The sequence below is a fragment of the Callithrix jacchus genome, chromosome 3 (genome assembly GCF_049354715.1).
Source record: "Callithrix jacchus isolate 240 chromosome 3, calJac240_pri, whole genome shotgun sequence".
Classification (NCBI taxonomy): domain Eukaryota; kingdom Metazoa; phylum Chordata; class Mammalia; order Primates; family Cebidae; genus Callithrix; species Callithrix jacchus.
The window spans coordinates 145,879,465-145,885,975 of NC_133504.1; positions in this window are offsets into that span (position 1 = coordinate 145,879,465).

Sequence of the window (6,511 nt, forward strand, 5' to 3'; positions counted from 1 at the left end):
ATTAAGACCTGACAGCAGTGGCTACTGTCTTACTTCTCTGCCTGGCCAGCAGTTAAGAAAAAGGAATAAAGTAATAATATTTCTGTGTGATTACCAAGGGAAATTGTCATAATGTTAAAAAAGGAGACCTGACAGTTCTATGGACCAGTATGAACATCACTTGGGAATTTCTCAGAAATGCAGAATCCTTGGCTCTACCCCTGCCTACTGCATCTGAAATGAATTTTATCTAGTATTTCATATCCATGTGGAAGTCTGAACAGCATGCATGTAGAGAAACAGGAAGTAGTTAATGGTAGGATGGTTCTAGAAAATAAAAATAAACGATCTGGAAAGTGCGTAGATGTGGAAAACATTGCTAATCAATCAGCCAGCTTCTACTGCTGCACCCAAGATGTGGTTCAAAAAAATCTTTCTTAACACAGATTACTAGAAGATTTCTATCCTTATCTATAGTGACATGACTAAAGATGGCTTCTTGTTAATTTGACATTTTAGATACTTCAACGGCCCCTAATCAGGGTATATTTTATTCTATTATACCAGTAGAACATCTACTGAACTATACATTATGTCTTTGAAGTCCTGTGTTTCCATTCTTGGCTGTTCCTTCAATATCAGCTGGCAAGTATTTCTTCACCATAGAAGTGTCTAGTCCTGGAGTGGGCGCATTGTACGTAATACCATAACATATTTCTGCCTGACACAAGTTCTTCCTTTTCCTCTTTTCCTTCTTGTTCTTGTTATTACCTCTCCATCTGCATTTTGTTCTTTTTCTCTGTGCCATTTCTTGCCTGTTGTAAAAACCTCTAAGACACTGTAGAAAGGCTTGCTGGCTACTCATATCAGGCAGATATGGTAAGATAGGGAGAATAAAGGTTACATATGTGCTCATAGCTGGCTCCCAGGAAGAAGCACCTCTAATTATGGCATCCAGGACTGGGGTGAATACTTTGACTCTCATCTGGGTTAGAGATATAGCCAAGGGTTCTCATTTGGTGATCCCTGACCCAAGCTCTATAGTCTTCCTGATGCTTACATTGGACAGGTGGCTGATTCTTGGTATGAAGACTTTGGGTAAGGAAAGTTTAGCCAACTATTTTTTTTCATGACTTTTCCATGTAGAGGGGAGCTGATGTGCTGAAATGGCACTGAGGGCTTTAGTTTATAGACACCTGGGATACAATGCAGAGGTTCATGATTGGATTTCAGCTTCATCAGGGAATCTTTCTTTTAAAGACAGGAAATATGTAGCTTTAGGGGAATTCATGGTAAGAGCGCTGACTTGGGTACATGTGGATGCCAACGCAAGAACTCACCTTTTAGCAACCCAGACATCAACCATATTCCAAGTTGATTCTAGACTCCAATTGGTTGTCTGGAACTAGCATCTTAACAGAACAGGTTTGGCATAAGGACAGAAGTGAAGGTAGGGAGGTAAATAAGATAAAATCTGAAGATCTTTAATACCTGTATCTGAGAGGAGCTGGGACTCAGAGATGGTATATAAGTAAGGGAATAGAAATTCAGTCTCTAGTCTTGCCAATATTTCTGGTGAGTGATTACCCTGCTCTTCTGACACCTCTATAATGTTCTCGTAGGAAGATACTGCTTTAACGTTTTACACGCATTAAAAAAAAAAAAAAAAAAAAAGTTTCCAACTTAAAATATGATGTGATTAAGCTTCCTACCATTAGGTGGCAATGTAGGTCTACAATTATAAACTTCAAAGCCCAGAGCTGTTTAGATTACAAGTGGTATAAATCAGTGCTCTTTGGCAATAAAGAGTAATATTTCTCTGACACAAATATTTCCAGAAGACCTTAGTATAGCAAAATATATACCAGCATGAACTGCAAACATGATCAAATAAAATTTAAAATGTGAATTAAGTGGATAAGGTAATAAGATATATTGAAGCATTTGAGTATTTCTTAATTTCTGCAAGTTCACTAAGGGAATAATAATAATTGCATTACAAAAAGCTTACAGATGTTTAAGACATGTTGTAGAGATAAGCAAAAGGGGGCAAAATGGAGGAAACGGCATTTATATTAAAATTATGTTTACATTTTTATTTTTTTAAAGTCCATTGCTTTAAAAAGTCTGAAAACTACTGATTTGTTTTAACAGTGTTGGAAGTAAGCCTACTTAGGACACTGTAAATTTAGGTAATGTTCTTCCTCATGTTAACAGAAACTGTGTTATTGGACACCCAAATTTATAGACTGTTCAGAATATAAATATGAAACAACAGCTGCGTAGACTCAGAAGAAACAGTGTGATATTCCCTGAACTAGTTTATTTCTAGGTGAAGAAGAAAGTGGGGCATTCAAGGAAAGGGAACAGGGAATGTAGAAAGGCCTCAGAGATCATTCAGTCCACCCCTCCTCATTTTACAAATACAAAAATGACGGCCAGGCAACAGTAAGATTGTTGAGAATGTAGACCCTTAGGAACTTTGAGTGAGAGTTGTTTTTTTTTTTTTGAGACAGAGTCACTGAGGGCAGCAGAAGGCAGCCAAATGCCTAGGCCGATAGGGGCAGGTGCCTGGTGAAACCCCACTTCCAAGCCAAAGACAGTTTAAAGCCCAAAAACCAAGCCACAAGTTAAATCCTCAGACTGGGTTGAGAACTTGTCTTCCCATTTGGCATGCTTTCTTCTGATTGGACCTCACCCTTCACCTGCGTTACATATATCTACCCTTTTCTATTGGTTTTCTATACTGTTGTGCCCACCTTTGAGTGGTGCCTTCACTTTAATCTCTTCTGCATACTCACAAACCAATTAACATGCACTTCCTATTCTGAACCCATAAAAGCCTCTAAGATCAGCCATATGGGGGGACTTTTTCTAGCCTTCAGGTAGGGGAACCACCCCCACCACTCCATATCCCATCTTCACTGAGAGTTTTTCTTTCGCTTAATAAATTCGACTCCACTCGCTCTCCAGTCTCCATGTCCCTAATTCTTTCTGGTCATGAGACAAGAAATTGGACCTACCTGAGCTAAGAAGCAGAAAGCCCATAACATCACTTCATCATCCGGGCTGGAGTGCAGTGGTGTGATCTCGGCTCACTGCAGCCTCAACTTTGCAGGTTCAAGGGATTCTCCTGCTTCAGCCAGTGGAGTAGCTGGGATTACAGGTGCAGGCCACCATCTCTGGCTAATTTTTGTATTTTTAGTAGAGATGGGGTTTTCACCATGTTGCCCAGGCTGGTCTTGAACTCCTCAGCTCAAGCAATCTGCCTGCCTTGGCCTCCCAAAGTGCTGGGATTACAGGCATGAGCCACTGTGCCCATCCAAGAGTGGGAATTTTTACCATACTTTTCAGAATAATATGTTAATATCTGGTAGAGCCAAAGTTGGGAATGACCCAAACCCAGTAATTTTATTCTTAGATATAGTCACTAGAGAAAATGTGCCAGATATGCACAAGGAGACATGTTCAAGAACATACATAATAGTAAAAATTGGACACAACCTACCTATCAAAAGGAGACTAGATAAATAAATTGAAATGTGTTTATACAATGGAATACTATACAACATTTGAATAGTAACAGATAATATTCAGGTAGCGCTTGGTTTGTACCAGGCACTGTCCCAAATGCTTTCTAGATGTCAATTCATTTAATCCTGAAAACAACGTACAGGTTTCACTTGTTTAACGGATGAGGAAACAGAGGTACAACTAGGTTAAGTAATTTGCACAAGAGCTACAGAAAGTAAGTGGCACTACTGCTATTTGAACCCAGACAGCATGGCTCCAGTGTCTCTTCTCCTCTGCTGTTGACCCTGTCATTTGTGCTGAGTTTCCCCCAACTCCAGCCCCCAGGATAGAATCTTACTCTGTCACCCAGGCTGGAGTGCAGTGGTATGATCTTGGCTCACTGCAACCTCTGCCTTCCAGGTTCAAGCAATTCTCCTGCCTCAGCCTCCTGAGTAGCTGGAATTCCAGGCATGCACCACCATGCTGAGATGGTGAAGATGGAGTTTCACCATCTTGGCCAGTGATCTTGATCTCCTGACCTCATGATCCACCCACCTCAGCCTCCCAAAATGCTGGGATTACAGGCGTGAGCCACCATGCCCAGCCTTTTTTTTTTTTTTTGAGATAGGGTTTACTCCTCTCACCCAGGCTGTAATGCAATGTCTATGATCTCGTCTCACTGCAACCTCTGACTCCTGGGTTAAAACCATCCTCCTGCCTCAGCCTCCTGAGTAACTGAGACTACAGACAGGCACATACCTCCAGGCCCAGATAACTTTTGTATTTTTTGTAGAGTTGGAGTTTCACCATGTTGCCCAGGCTGGGCTTAACTCCTGAGCTCAAGCGATCTGCCTGTCTCTGCCTCCCAAAGTGCTGGGATTACAGGCGTGGGCCACCGCTCCTGGCCAGTGCTGACTTTTATATGTACACACAATCTCACCTATACAAAATTTACAAACAAATAACACAGTATTAAATCATGTTTATGGATCTGCACATATGATGTAGAAGTTTAATATCAGCCAGGAGAGTGGCAGAAATCAGAATAGTGCTCACTTCTGTGAGGGATGAAGGACAATGAGATGGGAGGGAGGGTGAGAAATACCAAGCACTTCAGCTGTCTGTGCTGTTTCATGTCTTTTAAAACGGTCTGAAACAAATGGATCCAAATGTTAAGGTATGATAAAGCTAGGTACATATCTGTATATTGCTCTCTATAATTTTGGTATGTTTGAATTATTTCAAAAAAATAAAAAGAGTAGAGGAGTTTAGTATAAATTCTCACAGTTTGTTCAGTGGCAAAAACTGGACTTTTGACCCTTGGTTCAGTGTTTACTTCACTATGACGCTGGACTTGATTACTTTCTGCACAGACCAAGTTGAATGCCTTATGGGGTTCCACTTGGTGATAACATGCCTGTTATCCATATGTTTCTACTTGAAGCTGGCCAGAGTAAATGTTGAGTGAATTCAGGACAATGCTTTCTAGAATTACATTTCATGTCTGGCTCTTGATTTCCTGGCTAGTTAGAGATGAAAGGATGCATTTTTCATCAATGTTTCCCTTTGGGATTCTGAAAATAGCAATTTACCACAAAATTACTCACCAGCCTGACAATGTTGGTTCTTAAAAGAGTTGATATTGGATTTCTTGTCAGATTGCCAGTTTCTTCTCTTTCCAATCAGGTTCATTTTTGTTTTATCTGGGCTGAGCTTCAGGCAGCCTTGTACTTGGTCCAAAGAGCTACTTGAGTTATTTCTTCAAAGAGCAGGAAGCCTGTTTCCTGGATTTGTCACAAAGATTCATGATACCAAGGAGTGCAAGTACCTTGGTGGCACCAAAGTCCATGGTGTTCCATGATCTCCCCCAGTGGTATCATTGCTTACTCTCCACAGAAAGAATGACAGATGAGCCACCCAGTGGCAATCAAGGAATGAACATTTGCCCACTATTATTACAGGATCTCTAGGATAGGAATATAATTTTCCCCACTTATTTTAAAATTTAATAAATCACTTCCAGCTCCTCTTTTGGCAAAAAAAGAGACCCTCATAATTAATTGATATACATTACCAGTATTTCCATTGTTCTATTCACATGTAATTTCACAATGCCTAAAGGGGAAAAATACCTGTGGATGGGCTTTACTTAGTATGGATATACTCCCTTGGATAAATTCAGTATAAATAAATTCCACTGGAGTACATTTAAGATAGAATAATTCAAATTATACTTTAAAAATGATTGGCTCTAAGAAATCAAATGCAACTGAGGCCTACATAAGGAGTTTCGTAACCAGTAAGGAATTGCAAAAATATCCCAAAGAGGTTTGGTTTCATTAGGAAGAACTTTTAAGAAATATTTTCTTGCATTGGTAGAAAATCACGGGATATCTGAATTTAGATAGTTGTATGAACTTCTGCTTCATGAACCCTGAACATATTTTATCAGAAGGGCTAGAGAATAACTAAAAGGCTGATAGAGTTGCCACATGTGAATAAATAGTGATGGTGAGGGGACATGGGACTCCAGTCCGGAAGGACAAAGGCTAAGAGAAATAGGCTTAAAAAATGAACAATTTCAGCAAAACCCACAAATAAATCAACATGATTATAAAGAGAATGGAAAAGGAACATTCTGTAATTCACCACACTCTGCCATTTTACCTATAAAGTTGCCTTGAAAGCTGAAGAAAACGCAGACCAATCTTTGATAACTAAGAGAAAAGGCACACAGAGTACAAAGAAACTTTAAAACTCATCTAGTCCTAAAGCCAAACATGGGATAAGTACAGTGATCCAGTTATCCCTGAATTTGCTTTACTCTTTGGACTTTCTCTACTGTTTACTGGAGTTCTAAGACAATGCAACAGAAATATGGTGCAAAAACTCCAGGAAGGCTGTTCACACTGGGGATGAAATGCTTCTGAGGACTGAGACCATGGACCATAATGAGGGTAACTGCTTTTAGGGCAGCCTCATTAAAACTTCCTTGATTATGACCCACAGTAAAAGATGC